Here is a 20941-nt window from a genome sequence, read left to right on the forward strand (position 1 = left end):
TGCATACATTTGTGTCAGTGCAGTAATCCCATTTGATCACAGTCATCTTTGATCTGCCAGCTTGCTTGGGCAGGTGGCTAACGCATTGCTTTATTGGCACTTTGTGTCAGACCCAACAGGAAGTTCTCCTGGGGTTTCAGGGCTACTTCACTACATCTAAGTTTGCATTTGTTTCATCCCTAAGCATCTTTTCATTCTGAAACCTCCCTCTGACTTCGCCACTCTTGTATCCAGAGGCAGGATCTCTCGATTCAGTATATCCATGCTGCTGAGTGTGTTTGTTCAGTCCTGTCCGTCTCCAAGAGCCCTTTCCAGAAAAACCACTATTGACTTCATATATTTATCCTAATATTAACAGGCAGAGAGATTATAGTTCTCTGTCTAAAATTAAAAATTTAAAAGGCCTTGAGATAATGTGTTAGAGTAGATATTTTCCTAAAGGAAAAATGAGCACCTGGTAAGTTTCTGGCAAAATTGTTTTGTTTTTGTTTTTTGTTGCTTTTTTTGTTGTTGTTGTCATCCTGGAAAAACATGTAATGGCATGAAACCCATTGCTGTTAGTTACATACATTGCTGACACTGATTGCACTTATGTGGTTGTATAGTAATCAGCAGATTTTTTTCAATTATCCTAAACTGAGAGGCTGTATGCCTTAGATAAAAATCTACTAGCGTCCTCATCCATTTCCTGTCATCATTTTATTGCTGTTCATGAAGTATGTTACTCTAAACATTTTAGTAAATAGACTCATATAACATCTGTCTGATCTATTTTACTTAGCATAATATTTCCATACTATAACAAGTATCAGAATTTCACTCCATTTTTAAAACTGTATAAAATTCTCTGGCATGCAATATTACCCTACTTTAGTCATACATGCACTGACTGTGGACTATTATGAATGCTGTGTCAACAGTGTCTTGGTACATTTCTCTGGTTCTGGCCACTCAGGACACTGAGGCAGGAGGGTTTCAATTGTAGGGACAAAATATGCAGCATAATTAGGTCTTATTTCCTATAAGAAAAATATGAAGGTTGGAGGATAGCTCAGTAGTACAGAGTATGTTCCTGGATTTGATTTTGACACAACAAAATTAAATATGGTAAAATTTGAGTCATGTTTAAAAATTTTTACAGAAATAAGTATTTTAATGACTATTAATATCAATTAAAATTTTGTTTTTGAAACAGAGTGAGTGAATTTAGCTTTGTGTAACTACATTTTTGATGATTTGACATTGCTGGTGGAGTCTTATTTACTGCACACTTTTGTCTTGAATGATGATGTAGGTTATAGTATAATTTTGGGAGCACAAATAACTCATCAATAATAAACTTTCAAGGGAAACAGACAAATATGTATACCTCCTTCCTTCCTTCCAAATTCAATGTCCACTCTGCAGCAGATCAGAAGCTATGGCATCTGCCCCTATTTCCTAGAGATCCATGTAAAAATTTTCCAACTTGCAATTTTCCCAGCTCCAACACCAGTTGGCATTACCTGGGAACTCACCAGCCAAGATATCCAGAAAAGTAAGTAGTGAGGTATGTAGGCAAGCTTCAGATCTTCACTGTCCCTCTTCTCTTCCAAATCTAATTCTGTAGCAGACTGTCTGTGTGGCCATTCCTTATTCTTTTTTTTCATTCCCAGGGGACAAAGCACATCCTGGTAGAATACATAGCATCTTGTCTCCTACTATGGAGACCCATTCTCCTGTAAACACCCTCATCTTCCTATGGAACCCCTTATTCTCTTATAGACCCACCTCAACGTCTCTGGACCCCTTCATTCTTCTGTGGAACCCCATCCTCATGTGGATCACATCATCATCCTGTGAACCCCTTATCCTCCTGTGGACCTTCTCATCAATAACTCTGTTAAGGCAATGATAACCAAGCTACATTCAATAGAACCACAGAGGATAAGTAGAGCATAAGAGACTAAGGGGAACAGATAGATCTCCCTAGAAATTAGAAATAGAATGGATAGTTATATATGGGTTTGTGGGGACTAATACAGGAGAGGAGGATCAAGCAGAGGGGGAAGGAAGAGGGGGATGATGGAGGAAATATAGGGAGATACCACTTAAACTAAGAGCAATTTGAAGGAAAGCTTAGAAATATAACACAGTAGAAGCTTCCTAAAATATATACATGTATAAAGGCAATCTAAAAGAAGTTGTCAAATAATGGGGGAGACAGAGTCTCAAATGGACTTATCTTGTCACCAAATGGACGCATCCATTTGAGAGGTGGACCAAACTAGTCCCAGGGGTACCCCCAACAAACCAAGGCTGTTGCCAAAACTGTATGTTTCTTTCTACACACTGCTTACAGGGTCCTAAGACATTACTACCTGACTCACTGAACATAGAGATGTTGGGATGGTGCTTACATAGAACTTTCACCCCTATATGCTAGTGTCTTTTGTATGAGATTGTTATATGTACACTAACAAAGGAGAAAAATAGACAACAACCCAGCCACAAAGGCATTTTGCCTGTAAAATATGCAATTGCAATGATGACTTAAATTTGTGGTAGCATCCAAGCAATATTTGATTTTATTTAAGGCCCACTTCTCAAGATGCAACCCATACCTGACACTGCTGGATTGAGCAAGAATCAAATACTAAATATCCTGGTACCTAAGGCAAAACCAAAGACTACTTTTCAAGAAAGAATAATCGTATTAAAATGAGTCCCAATGACATTGTGCTGTGGTCATTGGTTAGGGCCATGCTCAACCATCATCAGAAGCTTCCTCATATAGCAGAGTAAAAAAATACAGAGACCCAGAATAAGACAATATATACAAAATGAGAGACCTTGGAACAATCAGTCTTACATGGGGTATTTACATCAAATCCCTTCCCACGGGTCTCAGGAAACTCTATAGAATAGGAGCTGGAAGAGTTTAAGAGTGATAGGTGCTGAGAGACCAGCAAAGGACTGATCCAGACCCCCTGAATGTGGGTGTCAGTGAGTAGGCCTTGGCATTCTTTGGGGCCTTGGTTAGTAGATCCCTATTTATCCCTGGCATCCAAGCAGAATTTGGGAGTCCATTCCACATGGAGGGTGGTTGTCTGATATGACAGACTTTGGAGATCCCCCATGAAGGGCCTCACCCTCCCTGGAGAGTGTCATGGGGATTGGGTGAGGGGTTGGGGAGGTTGCTGGGCAGATGGGGGAAGAGGGAGAGGGAGCTGAGATTGACATGTGAAGCAAGCTTGTTTCTAATTTAAATTTAAAAAAAGAAAAAAACAAATGACAGAGGATTAAGGACCCAAGGAAACTAGGTCCTCTGAATCAACAGGACTGATGCACATATGAACTCAGAGACTGTGACAGTATTCATGGAGCCTGCATAGGTTTATACTGGATAGTGCCCTGGAGCTGAAAGAAGAAGTGGACTCACGTTCCCATCCCTTATTCAGAAACTATCTCCAACTCACAGCCACTTGAACATGAAAAAATGGGATACAGAACTAAATAGAGAATTCTCAATAGAGGAGTCTAAAATGGCTGAGAGACACTTGAGAAAGTGCTCAACATCCTTAGCCATTAGGAAAATGCAAATCAAAACAACTCTGAGATACTATCTCTCTCCCACCAGAATGGCTAAAATCAAAATTACTAATGGCAATTTATGCTGGAGTGGATGTGCAGAAAGGGGAACACTCCTCTACTGCTGGTGGGAGTGCCAAATCCAACAGTCACTTTGCAAATCACTATGGAGTTTCCTCAGGAAAATGGAAATCAGCCTACCACAAGATCCAGCAACTCCACTCTTAGGCATATACACAAAAGATGTACATTCATACAATAATATATATCCTGAGTGTGATTGTGTGGGTCTCTATGTCAGTATTGTTCTTGTGTATTTTCTAGGACTCTTTCTTCTGGTGGTTTATTTTGCTCTATTCCAATGTGTTAGATTTGTTCATTTGATTTTATTATTACACCATAGAAGCCCATTTTTTCTGTTTAGACAAATTAGAGTTAGAAAGGGCATAGACAGAATGGCAGGGCAGGTGGTTAGGAACTTGAAAGAGAAGGAGGGAAAGCTCTAATCAGGATATATCATATGTGAAAAAAATTCATTTAAATCAAAAGGAGAAAAAAGGAATAAACTTTCATGTTCATCTTGGTCTTTGGTCTTTGTTGTACTTGTTACAAGTGCTTATCTACTTGATTGGGCTGAGACTACATTTTATATGCTAAAGCTTAAAAAAGTTATAAACTTATCCTCATTAACATGATAATGAATAAATTCTAAATGACTGTCAACTATCTATTTAAAATCAAATGAATTGAAGCCATTTAATGTTTCCTATAAACCTCTTCATGAATTCATTCACTTCAAAATTTCCTATCATTTTAACTATATATCGACGTAACAGTTCTTGATGATTATTGCATTCTATAACAGCTATATCCACGACAGTAGCCACTATCCAAATATGCTTATTCACTGTTTAGAAGGTTACTACAAAAAATTAAATTGCAACTTTAAACAATATGTATGAGCATACACATATATATGCATATATATTCATTGATAATAATTAAAAAGTGAGATGTCATGGTTTGGAGAGAGAACAGGGAACAGAGTAGATGGGAGGGATAGAGAGGATATAAACAAAATTTTCAAAAATTAAAATAAACATCTGAAAATTAAAAAGGACTGAAGTCAAGTTATATACTGAAATGTCACCAAATTTTCAAAGCAAAAGTACTCAGATATGGAGCCTTGCATTGGACAGGGCTTTAAGGAGTGTAGAGAGGGAACACTTTGGCTAGGTCATATTGAATGAGAGAAGAATGTATTTTCAAAAACGAAAATCTGAGGACCAAAGATACATTCCACATGGCTAAGTCATTTCAATTCTAGACACACCTAAGAAAATATTAGGCACTTGCATAATGAAACGTCTACTAACATTGTTACATCAATTTTCATACTATGAAATTCAAATGTTCATTAACAAAAATGGGAAGCACAAATTATACTACATGTGTTATGCTCAATACTACAGAGTAATGAAAATGTATGAAGTAGGCCTACCTAAGACAACTTGAGCAAGTCATGAGAATAATATTCATATAATAATTGAAACTTGTCTCAATATTTCAGTTAATCTCATAGCACTAAATGTGATTCAAAGTTGTTCTTGGTACACATAGATATAACACAAAATTCAGGAGGGGAATACAGAGATGGTTCTCTGGTTAAGAGGACCCAAGTTGTGCTCCTAGAACTCAGGAGTTGCTGCCTATAACCCGAACTCTAGGGGATCCTATGTCTCTGACCTTCAGAGTCCCCTGCACTGAAATGCATATCTCCATAAACAGACACACATACTTACTCATAACTAAAAATAACAATATTAATATTCTAAAGTGCAGATGTCTTCAGAAAATTGTAGCATGAGCTTCTTGCTAGAAGACATGATCTAGAAGAGTGGACAGGAAACTTGTTTTTATATTTGCTATCTTAACGCTAAATGTGGGTATTAAGTACAAACATGTTTTACCTCTGCCTTTGTAACCAAGAAGTCATGAGTATAAAAGTTCCATAACCTTAAAGCTCCAAGTGCACTGCAGAGCAACACCTGGACCCAGAGTATCTCCATGGGGAGATAGAGAATCACTACCATTCATGTGTGTGCCTTTCCATTGAAAATCTCTAGCCATGGCAAACATGACTCTGCTGATCTGACACATAGTAATCACGTGGTCTATTGTTTATTTTTGTATTGTTGAACTTAGTTTATGTTTTGAAGCACAGTACTCAACACAGATATGGCTCTTATTCTCTGTGTGATATGAGAGCCTGTGCTATGGCGTCACCCTGAACTCCATATTGATCTGGCTGAGCTGAGGAGCAACTGTTGTTACAATCATTTCCTATTTATATCAGGGATGCTCATTAAAATGTGCATTACAAGAACCTATAATTATTTGTTCTATGGTGTGTGGTTTGTTTGCCCATGGTCTGATGCTTCACTTAAGCATTGTATGCTTAAACAGAGAACCATACACAGGGAGGCTTATAAAGAATAATCATTTTATACCTACACTCTGGAGGATGAGATACAGGCAATATAGATAAATATCTGAAATGGGCTTTATATGGACTCTACTCTCTCATGTGTGAAGAGAAAGAAACACAAGAGTTTGATAATACTTCTGTTATTGTAATGTATGTCTGTATGAGGCCTTTTGAATTAATCTCCAAAACTTCACCTTTACAACATTGTATAGTACAGAATCTCTTGTATGTGTGGTATATGTATGCATGCATTACTTTTTGAGACAGTATGTTTGGTTTGTTTGGAAGTTACTTTGTAACTCATGGGAATTTGTAGAAATCATCCTGCTTCAACAGCCCAGTTATTGGGATAATAAATATAAGAATCTGCTCCCAGCTACAGACTTGATGTCAACATCTGAATTTTGAAAACATTGAACACTTGGCACAGTGTCATGGTGGTCATTAGTAAATGCCATGCAGTTTTCAAATTATTTCTGGAACAAATATGAAAGGAAGGCATATATAGATCCATTAATTTCACATAGAGTTCTTCACAGGATAAGCAATCATTTTGTTGTGATCACAAAATGAGCAAGAAAATGAGAACCATTTGAGGAAAATATTTTTATACAATCAAAAGCAGGGAAAACGAAACATCCCAAATATTTCAGAAGGTGCAAACAAATTAAGGATGAAGATAAAGAGAATGATTCGAGGTTCAGATCGTGACATCTGGAAGAGTTTACATTTCATTATTTGTGGAGTAGAAGGGTAGCATTTATAAACTCATGAATGTGACGGCAAGCTGCGACAATGGAATTGGGGTGACATAATGCTTACAATGAAAGGGGAAGCAAGGAATGGGTTAGGCCTATGAAAAAGCACTGTCATAAAGTATCAAAAGTGCATTATGAACCACACCAAAGGACAAGGCCAAAGTGGATTCGTCTGGGTATAAGAGGAGTTTTTTAGACTCTAAACTCAAGTACAAAGAAAATTGAGCAAGAAGTAATATCTGTGTTGCTTTAAGATTTTAAAGTTTAAATGCCTTCTTTTAAGTGACTTCCTTTGAAATATTTGAGGTACTTTTCAATATCTAGTATATAGTTTAGAATACAGATGTGGCAAAAGACAGATTAGAAATAAATTCTCTTTTTGTTATTGAAACACCCTAAATGTTTTACCGTATTTGTGTTACCATAGGCAACTAATAAACATTAATCTCTAAGAACAGAACTAAGATCAACAAAGAGAAAATTGTAGGTGATCAGAAATCTATGCAAAACAGTGAAGACTTAACTACATATTACTTTGGAGCTGATGTTTAGAAAATGTCTACTTGCTTTCTGAGCCCAAGGTATTGATATTTGTAATAGATAATCTGCATTGTCAGCAGGGCTAGGTTTAAAATGACCTGGGGAATTTGTTGAGGCAAATCTGTAGGTATAGTCCTGAAAGGATTTTCAGTGAAGGTTAACTGAGGAGAAAATATCCACCACAAATATGGGTGGCACCATCCTTCAGGATAAGGGCATTGACAAAATTTCCAGCAATGACATTCCTCTTTTCTTTCCTCTACTGTCCTCTGCTTTCCTCTACTGTCTTACCAACCATAATGAACCAAATGTTTTGAAGTCACAGATTAAAACAAATCTGACCTTTGAGTTATTTTTGCCAGGTATCTGGTCCCAATCCTGAGCAAAGCTGTAGCACTCATAATAATTGATTTAGAAAGTCAGAGGTCACAACATTTGGAACTCAGCATGATGGGAGAAATCTCATGGTTGAGGAAGAACATACACTATTCCAGACAAATGTGCCAGACTTTTATGTGAAGTAAGGATTCCTCCATACCAGAGGATCCAGGGCTGCAGTGATGTGAACAGTTCCCAAAATGATGCCTTTACCTGGTAGGCTCCAACCTTTAGACTCATGAGACAGGATAAACAGTATGGTGGGAAATACAGGAAAAGTAACTACCTATGAGATCTTGGCAATGTTACTCCTTACAAAGTTTTGCCTGGGACAAATGCAAATAAAGTTTGGTAAATTAAAAAATATCTAGTATGTTCTGAATTTTTATCATTAGAATATATAAAGAATTGTCAAATTATTTATTGACATATGAGGGAAATAAGATGGTAGAGTCAGCTGAACTGGTTGATTTAAAGCAGTCTGACCTCTTGGAAAGAGAGAACAAATTCATGATCCTAGCACTCTAGAAGCTGAGGTGAGAGGACTCTGATAGGAGAGGACAGCTTGGGCTATGCAAAAACTTGAAGGCCAGCATGGGCTACAATGCCAGTCCCTGTCTGAAAACAACAAAGCAATATTTATAGCTATTCTTTGATATCTACATGCGATTATTTCCAGGAATCCTAAGGAATCCAAAACTCAGTAATGTTCAAATCTATTAAGTAGCACCGCATCTACATGGATATATAAAACCTTCATGGACAGAATTCAGGGATTCAGAAGGTAAGCTACACTTTGTCTTTTGTCAATAGGAAAAATTGTTTTCTCTCTTAGATAAATCAGCCTGTTCTAGGACCACAATTTCTTATAGAATTAAGATAATTGTCTGACTCATGTAGCATTAACATAGTTAGATATATTTGTGAAGGAATCACAAATAACAATGCTCATTTTAACAGTGAGTTTGGGAGATGAATAATTATATAACAAGTTTATAATGTTACCTACTATTTAGCACCTTGTTTTGTCTCCAAATTTATGTATTTTGGGGAAGAAAGTGAGAGAAATCAGTTGGGTTGTCTAGGCAGAAGTAGCTTCCTTTTGCCAGAGATATGGTGGAACTTCATCTCAAATTACATTTCAAATGGTGCAATGCACCTGCTCGTTTATCATGTTGCCAAGGAAGGCCTGGCTTTTGTAGCTTTGCTTTTTTTGTCTGTCTCCTGCTCCCCGCCCTAATCTTTGCAGTGCCTTGAGTTGCTGAGCCTCCTAAGGAAATCCACATATTAAACTTGCTTAAATAAAAATAACCCTAATATATCAAGTACTGATAGGTGCCAAAGATGAGACAGCAGAACAAACAGCCCTAGCTTCAAAACACTGCACAGTACACAGGAGTGCAGAGCTTCCCTTCCGCCTCTCATCAGTGCTCTGGCATATTTGAATTGATTTGGTTATGCTGCAAAATAAAAGACAATTGTGCAGAGAGAACACTTTTCTTTGTGGGGACATTAGGACATTTATTCTTTATTTTCTGCAGTTTGGGGTAAGGAAAAGTCAGCTTTAAAGCTCTGTGGCTCCCCAGGCAGCTGTTGTATGGCTGCCCTCCTCCCATGATTAGCAAGGTGCTACATTACTGGATGCAACTAACCTTCAGTGGATATAGCCCAGGAGATGGTAATATGGGTTCAAGGACAGGGGACGGGAATGGAAACCAAAGGGAGGAAGTGGTGGAAATTGCAGCAAACCTGTGATTAAAAGCTGTTTGCTATAGCAAGCTTCCACAAGGGATCTGCAGCTGTGTCACTGTGCTTCCGTTTGGTAGATAAAGCTAAATTGAAAGATGCACGAAGCTGGAAGATGTGCAGAGAGATGCTAACAGAAGTCCAAAACCCTTGGCAATGACATGAAATGCATGCCTTCATTCCTTGTACACTTCTCATCTTTAGTCACTTAGTCATTCATCACTGGGTACACAATAGATTCTTACTGTAAAAGGTCTTACCAACTTAAGATTTTTCTGGCTGGTTGCACCTGTGTTCTCTCTCTTCTCTCTCTCTCTCTCTCTCTCTCTCTCTCTCTCTCTCTCTCTCTCTCTCTCTCTCTGGGTGGGGTTAAAGGAGCACCTTCCAACCTGTTTTTGTATGTGAATAAATCACCATTTTCCAGTATTTATCCTATGCTTTCTGAACCTCAAGCCTCAAGTTAGAATTTGCAAGGTCTTGATGCAAAACCCAGTCTCCCACATTAATGTCCTGGGAGCATCCAAATCGAAAATTCAGTTACCAGAGTGCTAGTTGGTCTCCAGGTATGTCAGTGGTTTCCCCAAACATTGTATTTTGTACACTAATTGTATTCTAATTCTCAAATAGCCAAAACAAAGGGACACAGAAATGAGGGTAAGGGAAAGACAGTACAATCCCCAGTGTGTCCACAGGAATGTATTTCTTACAAGTGTCCCTTCTACGAAATGTTTATAGAGTGCTTCATTCAGCCTTCTCTCCAGATTCTTAGTGTTCAGTGAAAGAGGTTGGAAACCAATGACCAAATTGTCTCTGGCCCTGCTTACACCACACACACACACACACACACACACACACACACACACACACCACCACCACCACCACCACCACCACCACCACCACCACACCACTTTTCCTTGCCTTTATAAATCTCACAGTTTCATGACGATTTTTTTTCTTACACTAGAGAGATACTCCCTGGCATGGGCGTGAAAGGGTGGGAGGTGCTGAGGTCAGGGTTAAATGACACTGTGAAATGAAGCCACCTACCCTGACTTCTCTTTCCTTCATCTACTGAAGGAGTCTCTCTCTATTGAGCTCCCACATGGGGCATTGGGAATTCTGCCTCTCTGGTTTCTAGAGAAGGCAGAGACAGTGTTTCAAAGCCCCGTATCAAAACCATCCACTTGAAAGAAAAGCCTGACCAATAGCCTGACTTCTTTCCGCTCGCCCCCTAAAATCTCATCACTGTTTTCCTTTTGAAGTGCAGGTCTTTGAATCTTCGCATACCAGTCCATTTCTCAGTCCCCAGATTGCATAAGAGGTCAAAGCATTCTGGCTCTCCAAAGGTACTCTTCTGCCTGCAGCAGTGACCTGCTACAACAGTAATCAGAAACCTTTATGCCCAGGTGCGAGCTACCAATAATTTTTATAGTGCGAGACTACTGAACCAAGGCAGCCTCTGGCGCCCCAGAGCAAGGCAAAGCAGCAGTCCAGGCTGCGGCAGCAGGATTTCCAGAAGAGCTTCCCTGCATCCCGCATTGGCTGCTCACAAGCCTCTCCCTATTGTGTTCACAGAGCTGTGGGGCTGGGTGGCCCACTGTCGCACCGCGCCAAGCTTGGCTCTCAGGTGGGGAAGATCGGGGAGAGGAAGCAAGAGGGGCCTGAAAGAAGGAGCAGAGGGGCCCCCAAAAGGACACAGCGCTTCATCAATAATGCAGAGACTCCTAGATCTCCCTGTAATGTTTTGCGGCTGAACGCCACCAACTGGAGCGCTTCCTTGTACTTCCCGCGGGTGAGGTTTTTGTGTGTGAAAGATGGGATGCACCCCATTCATTCATCTATCAGCTTTCCTTCCTCCCTTCTTTGCCTCTCAGATCATGCCTCGCCTGGTTTGGTTTTAATCCTCCATCTCCTCCACATTGCCACTACGCTTTCAGGCAAAAAGAGGCAGGTTGGAATGGAAGGTCTCAAAAAACTCTAGTACCTATGCATTTCTAAGAGTAACACAATTCACCTAGCAACGTTTAATTTCCAAGTCCCTACACTTATCCATTCTTGGAGAATTCCTTCAAAGTTTGGGAGCTCCTTGGAGCTGGTTTCTGCATCTCCACACGTTAGTAGAAACCCTTGCACTCAGAGACCAGCAAACTCTACCAGTGCGAACCCAGCAGGACATTGAAAATCGGAACTTCCCACTAGGCAGTCCCCAGCTGCACAGAACCTCCTCAAATAAGGATTAACTCAGCCACACAACACAGGCAAAAATCCAGAAACTTCTTTGTTAATCAAGCACGGCTCACTCATAAGAGACACCTGGCCCAACTTTCAGGGCAACAAAACAAACATCACATCTCTGCGGGGAAACTTGTTGAATCCCGCCAGAGCTTAAGGCTGCAATTTCCCATTTAGCCGGGAGGTTTTTGATTCTACCCTCCCCGAATCCCTGGTGCATCCCTGACAATTTCTGGGCAAATTGCAGAGTCCTTTCTGCACCCATTCTCCATGCCACACCACTACGGTAAAAAGCAAGCGACCTCTTTCATGGTTCCAAAGCCGTAGCCACTTCCTTGGCAGACGTTTGCAAGACTTACCCTTCCATAAGACTGTCTTCGGAAATCCAGCAGCTCCCTGATGCAGGCACAGCCCTCCAACTTTGCTATGCAGACAGGAGCTTTCCGAGTTTAAACGCTGAAAAAGCCTTCTGAGACTTTTCAATATGAGTGAGGAACCCGGGGAGGAAAGTCAGGTTTCCTCTCAGTCTCAGCACCCTGGAAGAAATATTCAATCCTTCTTCAGTAGAGAATTCTTTCATACCCGTTATCTGTATTACTATTAATGCGCAGAGCACACGGCAATGAATACAAATAGGTCCAAGTGTGCTCTTCTATTGGTGGCTGCGGAGGCCCCTGGGTCCTAGCTCCAGCTCTCAACTATACAGCAACACTGGGCATGCAGCTTTGGAGACGCCAAGGGGAAAATGGATTTAATTGATTCGTTACCTCTGGTATTGTAATGCCTGCTGCGATGTTTAACCAAAGGGGGGAAAGCCTTCACATTTTAAACTCCGGTCATGTGATCTATCATTTCATATCTGCTTTTAATTGTCTGTGGGGGTGGCTTTGATAATACAAAGGATTTTCAAAGAACAGTTTCTGAAGGAAAAAAAATCACACGGGGGTTTTGGCAAGAAAACCTCCCTCTTGCTTTCTATAGTGCATGAGTCGTAAGAATCCAGGTCATGTTATTTGCTCAAACACTTCTGTACTTCACAGAAGTAAAATAGCACCCAATTTTACCCATGAAAAGGCAGGGCTATACCACTAACTTGACTTAAGTGGATTAAAATGGCAGAACCCAAAATGTATGCACCAATTATGAAATCTGAAAGATTTCCCTCAAATAATTTAAGGGCAGGAGGCATTAAAGATAACAGCACAAGCTTCATTTCTGCTTTACAAAACGAGAAAGTCGGAAATTAGGGATTACTTTTGAATGTGGCCATGAAAATATACATCACTATAAAATATCAATAAGGTTACAATTTTCAAGTACATGTTGTTAATTGTCACGTTTTCTTTCTGCATTTTCCCCTCTGTGAGAATATATTAGAAATATGAATGTATACAGTCAGAGGATCTACAATGAGCCAGAACCCTGGGACTGGTCTCTTGGAAGCATTTTAACATTGCCAGAAAATACTTTAGTATATCATCACGAAAGAGAAAGAGAACTCTTAAATTATACTTTGTGTATACTAACTCCACTTTAAAATTTCTTTTAATGTCGAACATATAATTACACAAGAGCCCCATTCTCTTTTCTCCCTCCAAACCTTTCCATATAATCCACCTTGCTCTCTTTCATGTCTATGGCTTCTTTTTAGATGGATTTTTGTTACAAAAGTATGTATATGTATAAACATACATATCACCAACTCCATACATATATTCAATTGATTCAGTCTGTATGATGTTACTTACGTGTCTGTGTTCAGGGCTGACCATTTGATACTACATAATTTGAAAAATGGCATGTTGATAGTTGAATTTAAGCTCTTGAGCTTACCATTAGAACTTTTAAATTTGTAAGCAAATTTTCACCTACTCTGAAATGACCCAGACTTCCCAACAAGTTATGCCTAAGGTATTTCCTAATGTTATAGTAAGGTAGAGGCTTTCTTGTACTTAGAGGTAAATATTAATAGTGTATTCAAATTTCACTACAGAATTATGAGATACATTTTTACTGCTGAATGATGTTACAAGTGCTGTTACCCAATACAGGCAGCTGCTAAAACCCCCAAATCGATCAGTCATGTGCAAAACAAACAAATGGAAATGCAAAAACAAACAAACAAAAAAACCCAACAGTATCCAGATCTTATTCTAAATACAGGTATAACATTTGAATTTATGTAGTGTGTGCCAGGATCCTTCTTCATTTCCATAACTCTTTCCCTGTGCAGTCCTCCCTTCCCCCACCAGTAACCCTTGACAACAGAAGTGTTACTCCAAGTCCAGGTTGTCTTTGCTGCCTTCTAGACCCAACTCATAGATTGCAGCCCTTAGGAAAGAGATTTAACTATTACAGGGCAGTGTCGTGCAGCAAGACTTTTCTTTAGATCTTGGTAAATCATGTGTTCATATGTGTGCATTTTCAACACCAAACATGTATTCTTAAAAGTGCCTAAGGATACACTTGGGCAGTGAATCTTAACGTGTTTCCCTGTGAGGACTTTTACTAAGAATCATTGACTATATATTCTCTACTCATTTTCCTTTTCAACATACACTAATGTTTTAATGAAAATATCTTTATATTCTCATGTATGATAAGGAATATAGATTGACCTGGTTATGCATTATGGAAAACTAATTAGAAGGAAGGGAAGTAAGGGATAATGACCACACAAGGTTGAGTGAAGATGATTAGCATTCAATTGTTTTATTTTTATAAGAATATTATTGATATTTCAATTGGTTACTACATGGAAACCTCAGAAAATATTAATTTGCTTTGTAATTACATGTTGAAGATTGGCTTTAAATGAAAATTTTCTAGAATTAAAAAAAAGATGTCTCTTATTCCTGTAGTTGTAAGTCACATAAAACTACCACATTTTACATATACTAAGTATGAAAGATGAAGAATGAACAAGTATGAGAGTTAAAAAACAGCAAATGAACATGTCTATTGCACTTCTTGTATCATTTGTCACTTTCAACATAAATTATGATATACCCATACAGCAAATAATGCAGAATCTTAAATGGAATTTATTTTTCCAGAATAAAAATTCTTTACTTTTTGATATAATCCTTCTATATACACAATTTACTCTTACATGAAGTATATACTACAAGTGATAATGTATAATTTGCATGCTATACTAAGTTAACTCCTAGTAAGTACTGATTTTTAAAGCCATAATAATTCTCACATTTCAACATCAGTAGGGATATCCTTGACATATTCTTTATTATATCAAGTACTGTTGAACCCCTCATTTTGTCTGTGAAGTTTTCAAGGACAATACATTCTTTGTCAAAAACTGATTTCCATTATGTCCTTGGATCATGATGACAGTATCTTACTGTTGCTAATGTGTGTACATTTAAGAGTTAAAATGAAAACATACCTGTACCATATCCATGTGCCATTAGTATGATTAGCTTATTTTATAAATTTATGGAGGTTAAATATGACATACTGTTTAATTTCATTTAATGAACTCTAATGTCATTGTTGATATTTTAAAATTAGGTTTACTTTTCTAAATACTGTATGACTTTTTTATTGAATGTGTGTGTGTGCATGTTCATTTGTAGTAGTTCCAAAGTCATGATTTACTATCAATGTATTTTAAATATAATAGTTAAGCAGACTTAATTTCTGATAGGTGGAAAGGAAATTTACTACAATATATTTGCATTTAGAAAATAGAATATGAAGAATGACCCTCATGATTGTATGGTTTGCAAGTATAGATTATTATTAACTAGCAATATTCACATTTGTTGAAATTAGTTTGTGATTTATTAAACAATAGACTAAACTGCTTATATTGCAAAAGACTATATTCAAATAAGATAACTTTGGATGAGTTGCAACTCAAGCATAGAAATAACAAAGATAATTTAAAAGTAATATAGAACTAAAAATCTAGATTAAATAAGATATAAAGAGAAATATAAAGAAAAATTCTAAAGCACTATGTGGTATTGTTTTCTTTTTGACCACTATGAATGGAAAGTTTATAATGCTTGAAATTTTAAAAACGTTGACAAAGAATGAAGCATGGAGGAGGCTGTTTTATACTATATCAAACAGGGTTATAGAGTAGGCAAGATAAAAGTTGATCATAAAAGTGGAGAAGTGAAACACTTTGGCAAAGGATAAAAGAAAAGTCAACAAAACAAAAGAGAAATAGGCAGGCATCTGTTATAAGCCTTTGAAATTAGGGAAAGTGTTAATAGAAAGCTAATTCGGTTGCTATTTGCTAAAGGAGATTTCTACTTGCTTGTTTATTGAAACTTCAAATGATTTATGAACTCACAGAATTAAAAGTGTGTATTAAAATATTCATATAATATACATTTTGATGATATCAAGGAAACAGGCGAAAATATTTTTACCTAGGCAATAGTATGAATCAACTCTATGGGCACAGAATCAAACTTGAGCTATTCTTAGTCTGACTATCTGTGCAACACTTGGGCTCAGTACAACTTCCCTTTATAGACTCAGAAATTTTCTTCATAAACACAGATTATTCTTCAGCTTCATGAGTTTATTGAGACACTCATAGTTTAAGATGAAACAAATAGATGTCTTATCAACAGAGAAATTTAAAAAGAGAGCTCAGCCAAAATTTTGACTCTGGATTTCATCATGGAAAAATGACTATTAACAGTCCAGATATGATTCTGTACAGTCAAGCAACAACCCTACTTGTAAACCTTTGTTTCAAAATAGAACATGAGTTTTTAAGGCAGAATGTTGTACTAGTTGAATTGCAATAATCAGTCAACTCAATGATTACAAATAATACAGAATTATGTTGAAAAAGAAAAGAAAGATTTGTTGATATTAAGAGAAAAGTTTTGGAAAAGAGACAAGGACAAGAAATGTCATTTGAAATGCCAGTATCCTGGTACTGGGATAATTGAACTATATTAACAAATACTTAAAATGAAAATATTAGACATTTAACTTTATCCTGTTCTAGTCACTGAAGTAAAATATATTCAGAAATAAAAGTGAAAAACACCCATCACTTGGGAGTTATTAAACTCATTTGTAGTTATTAATATTTTTGTTTTGTTACTACTGTTAGTATTTATTTCTATTCTGGTTTCGTATAATAACTCACGAGTTTTGAATAGTAACTCACAATAGCCTCATTGTTGAAGAAATTCAAGCAAGTGTGACTATTTCATGCAATTACCAAAAGACATATTGCACTTTTCTCTCCCTATTTTTGTATTTTAGGCATTGACCTAACCAGCCTATGAAATTCAGATAATTGAATCACATGTGGTGGTAAATTCTCACTATTGAAAGAATAAACATATGATTTAATTTACTTAAAATTTCTATTTTAAATTATTAATTAGTATTTCAAAACTTCTACATATTTAAAGGCTTTGTATGTAATACTGGAAAAATACATATCTATCTCTTCAAGTTATAGATGTAATGACCAAATTTCTCTGACATTTAAGAGAAATCACAGAGATATAAAAGTGTTCTGAATTTTCTAAAACAGAAAAAATGTTGAATAAAAAAGAGTATTGCAAATCCTGGGAAATTTAAACAATAGGCTACTTGAAACAGATGGTAAAAATTATCAGATTTTAAAGATATTGATAAAAATTATGATCTTACTGAAATATTACTTATATGAAATGTAGTGTTTGCTAAATTAGACGAATTTTGTACTCTGTAATATCATATCTTGATTTCAGCTAAGAATTTGACCAGGGCCTTCATTACACTCTTGTAATGAAGATTTGCCTAGATGTATTCATTGATGTGGATTTGTACCTAACTAAACAAGTGGGCTTTCTGTGGTCACTCATCAATGACAACCTATAAAGGACCTCCAGTGGACTGCCATAAGTCTGCCTTCCTGATCCTATGTGGGCTATAAGGCTTATCACTAAAGAAATCTTCACGAAATGCACAATGATAGCAAAGCAAAGTCAAGGTAGGAGGGAATGAAAAGGTACAAAAGAATAGGTGAAGAGATAAAAGGTGAAACGTATCATTTAGCAACAGGGTCTTTGGAAAGTGGGTTCAGAGATCAATATAAAACCACTTAGGGAGTTTGAGCTGGCCACATGCTCAATATAAATTAATGGTGTACTCTGAGAGCTAATAATCCTGTTGGGGTGAAATTACAAAGCAAAGTACTTTTGTTATGATCAAGACAAGAAGTATTCACACTGTGTTTTACAATACAGATTCTACCAAATTATAGGCTTTATAGTTAAAAAAAAAAAACAGCAGATGGGCAGATTACTAGAGAAAAGAGAGAAGTCAAATGACATATTTGATACTAGGACTTAAAGGCTAACTGAGAAAATAAAGATTTTTAAAATACAAAAGCCATTTTTAGAAAACATGTTATTATAATTTTAATGGAATTTAGAACTATTTTATATATTCTTTTAATTTTATTTTCCAGTTTAAATTTAGATAAGAATCAAGGTTGCTTCACAAGTCAGTTCCAGGTCCCTCTCCCATTCCCTCCCTTCCTCCCATGCCCTCCCCTCCCCCCCCCCGTTATCCTCTCATTTCTCCAGGGAGGGTGAGGCCCTCCATGGGGGTGTCCATAGTGTGTCATTTCATATAGGGCAGGGCCTAGACCCTTTCCCAAGAGTTCTGGGTGAGAGTGCACCTCACATTGTTCTATTGGAGTCCAAAGTCCGTGTGTATACTTGGGATGGGTACTGATCTGCTGCCCAAGGCTCAATAGATTCCCTAGGCCTCTTCACTGACACCCAGATTCAGGGGGTCTTGATCAGTCCCATGCTGGCTTCCCAGGCTAATGCCTGGACAAAGGTTAACTATTTTATATTTTAAAAATGTATGCTGGGCATGGGGGCCCAAGCTTCTAAGTTAGACACACTATTCGATGAGTTTAATGTTGAGTCTTCAAGACAAGGATAGAGTTGGTGATTTAAATATCACAAAAGGAACAAAGCAAGAAACAATGAATAGTACAAAGCAATTTGAATCTAATAAAGTTTAAGCAAGGATATAATTTCATTTGTTGTTGTATATAGAAGAATATGATAACAAAATAAAATTCATTCAATGTTAAGTTAAATTTGCAAGAATTACATATTTAGTGAGGATATTATGACAAAGTTGTAAAGTTAATGGAGATGACATGAGTTACCCATTTAGTTGATCAACACATATTGGACTCCACATATTTGTAAGAGCATAGGTAAGGGAAGTGGTTGAAGGTTTGGGATGAATTGGAGTGAAAAGAATATGATCAAAATATATTGTGTGAAATTCTTAAATGGTAGAAACATAAAGAAATGAAATACATTTACTTGCTTATAAATCATTTATTATAAATAATTACAAAATATTCAATGTAGACAATACTGAAAAACTAGGATCAGCACTATCTTTTTAAATATTTTAGAAAACAGAGAAATATATATAATTAATTTAGTACAGCACATGTGAACATACATATACATGTTCTAAGAAGTATGTATGTGTTATATGATCCAGAATTCCTGAGTTCTTTCTCTTTGCCTAAACACATAGTATTCTCTTGCCTGAAATGGCCATTTAAATACTCTAGACAACCTAGATGATGATGTGTGTAACACAGTGAACTAAAAGTTTTGTAATCAAGGTAACTCTCTCTAATTCTTTTCAAAATATCACACATCCCTGTGTATACAGCTACAGTCAACTAAATTTTGTTAGATATTCTAAGAACAAGCTTCTGGCTAATCATGCTATTTTCCTATCACCAGATGATAACTAGGTTTTGTTTCTAACACAGAGTACTAGTTCCAATGGGGCTGGATTTAAGACATGAAACTACAAATTTACAAACAGATCAGACTGATCGAGGGAACTATGAACTTACACTATGGAAAGCACTGAGACTCATAGGTTAAAGTATAAGAGAACAGGGATTACTAATAATTATGGAATGGAAGAAACTACATTCAATTTTAAATCTTTATTGAGGTGTGGTAGGTAGACAAAACTAAACCCATTACATCCACATGCCTTGATGAGTTTAAAGAGATGGAACAATCACCATAATCTGCATCATAAATATCCGCACACTCCCCAAATTCTTCTCCTACTGCCATCCTTTAGGATGAATTTTTGTGAGCATGTACCTCAATAATAAGTGATGTAGGTATATATAAAATTCTAGTAAAAAGGGAGCAATGTAATCCAGTAGATTTTGAGGAATTATACATCCTACATGGCTCCAGTGTGGTACTCTTTGACCAATGACACTTCATTTCCTCCAGCCCTTACTCTATTTACTGCTTGTATTAGTTTGCTTATATCAGAGTTATATTAAAGAGATATCATTTAGTATTTTTCCTGTATCTAGTATTAATTAAGCTTAATGTTCTTTTATTGTTGAGATTATATTACAATTTCTCCCATTCCTTCCCTTCCTCCAAATCTCTACACACCCTTTCCCATTCTTCAAATTGATGGTCGTTTTGTACGAATTGGTATAGCAATTGGATCTTACATGTTTTTTTTAATTGTTCATTTTACATACCTACCACAATTTCCCTCCCACCCCTCCTCTTGCTCCCCCTACTTACCTCACAATCCAGTCACCAGAAAGGGTAAGGCTTCCAATTGGTAGTCAACAAAGCCTGGCAGTGGATTCTACAATTTTCTTGCTCCCTCGTCCACATTGTCCCCTGAGTGGGGACCAGGACACTCTTATCTTTGATCTCAGAAACTAAGAAGGGTTATTCACACCTTGGAGGAGTAATTAGATTTTAGTCACTAGAGTTGTTATTCAATAAAGGGGCACATATTTTTGTCTCCAAGGCTGCATGCATATATTAATGAACATATACCTGTTGCAAAGTATAAATTATCTAAATTTGTGTTTTAAATCATTTCACAATCTGAGGTATTTGAGGTTTTAGAATGGTTAAATATACTGTGGTAGTATTGTTAGAAACCACAGCAATTATGACACCTTAAATTAATCTTGAGTAATTTACAGACTATATTAAATGTTACCAAAATGATAAAGATCAAACAATAATAAGATTACCAATATTAAAAGTGAAACTAATCTAATCAAGATGATAGTTTATATGAAAACTGAATGTGTCAATTTGACAAATTACAGAATTATATACATTTCTATGTCTCTTTAAAATGACTAATTCACTGAAATGTGAGTTAGTGATAGAAGACCCAGGAATCATGACAC

At 36.9% G+C, this 20941-nt stretch overlaps 1 protein-coding gene across 4 annotated transcripts in view; it reads right to left on the reverse strand.

Moving 5' to 3' along the window:
• Robo1 (roundabout guidance receptor 1) overlaps nucleotides 1–12303 on the reverse strand; it is a 919114-nt gene extending 906811 nt beyond the window's left edge. For 2 of the 4 annotated variants that reach the window (XM_040750585.1, XM_040750592.1), the window contains exon 1: nucleotides 12072–12303. The gene's annotated coding sequence lies outside the window, so the exon portion shown is untranslated. The remainder of the gene's footprint in view (nucleotides 1–12071) is intronic. The other 2 variants (XM_040750586.1, XM_040750584.1) reach the window with 1 other exon arrangement.
• Between the last annotated feature and the right edge of the window lie 8638 nt (nucleotides 12304–20941).

The sequence above is a fragment of the Mesocricetus auratus genome, unplaced genomic scaffold (genome assembly GCF_017639785.1).
Source record: "Mesocricetus auratus isolate SY011 unplaced genomic scaffold, BCM_Maur_2.0 Super-Scaffold_100008, whole genome shotgun sequence".
In the NCBI taxonomy this organism is placed as follows: domain Eukaryota; kingdom Metazoa; phylum Chordata; class Mammalia; order Rodentia; family Cricetidae; genus Mesocricetus; species Mesocricetus auratus.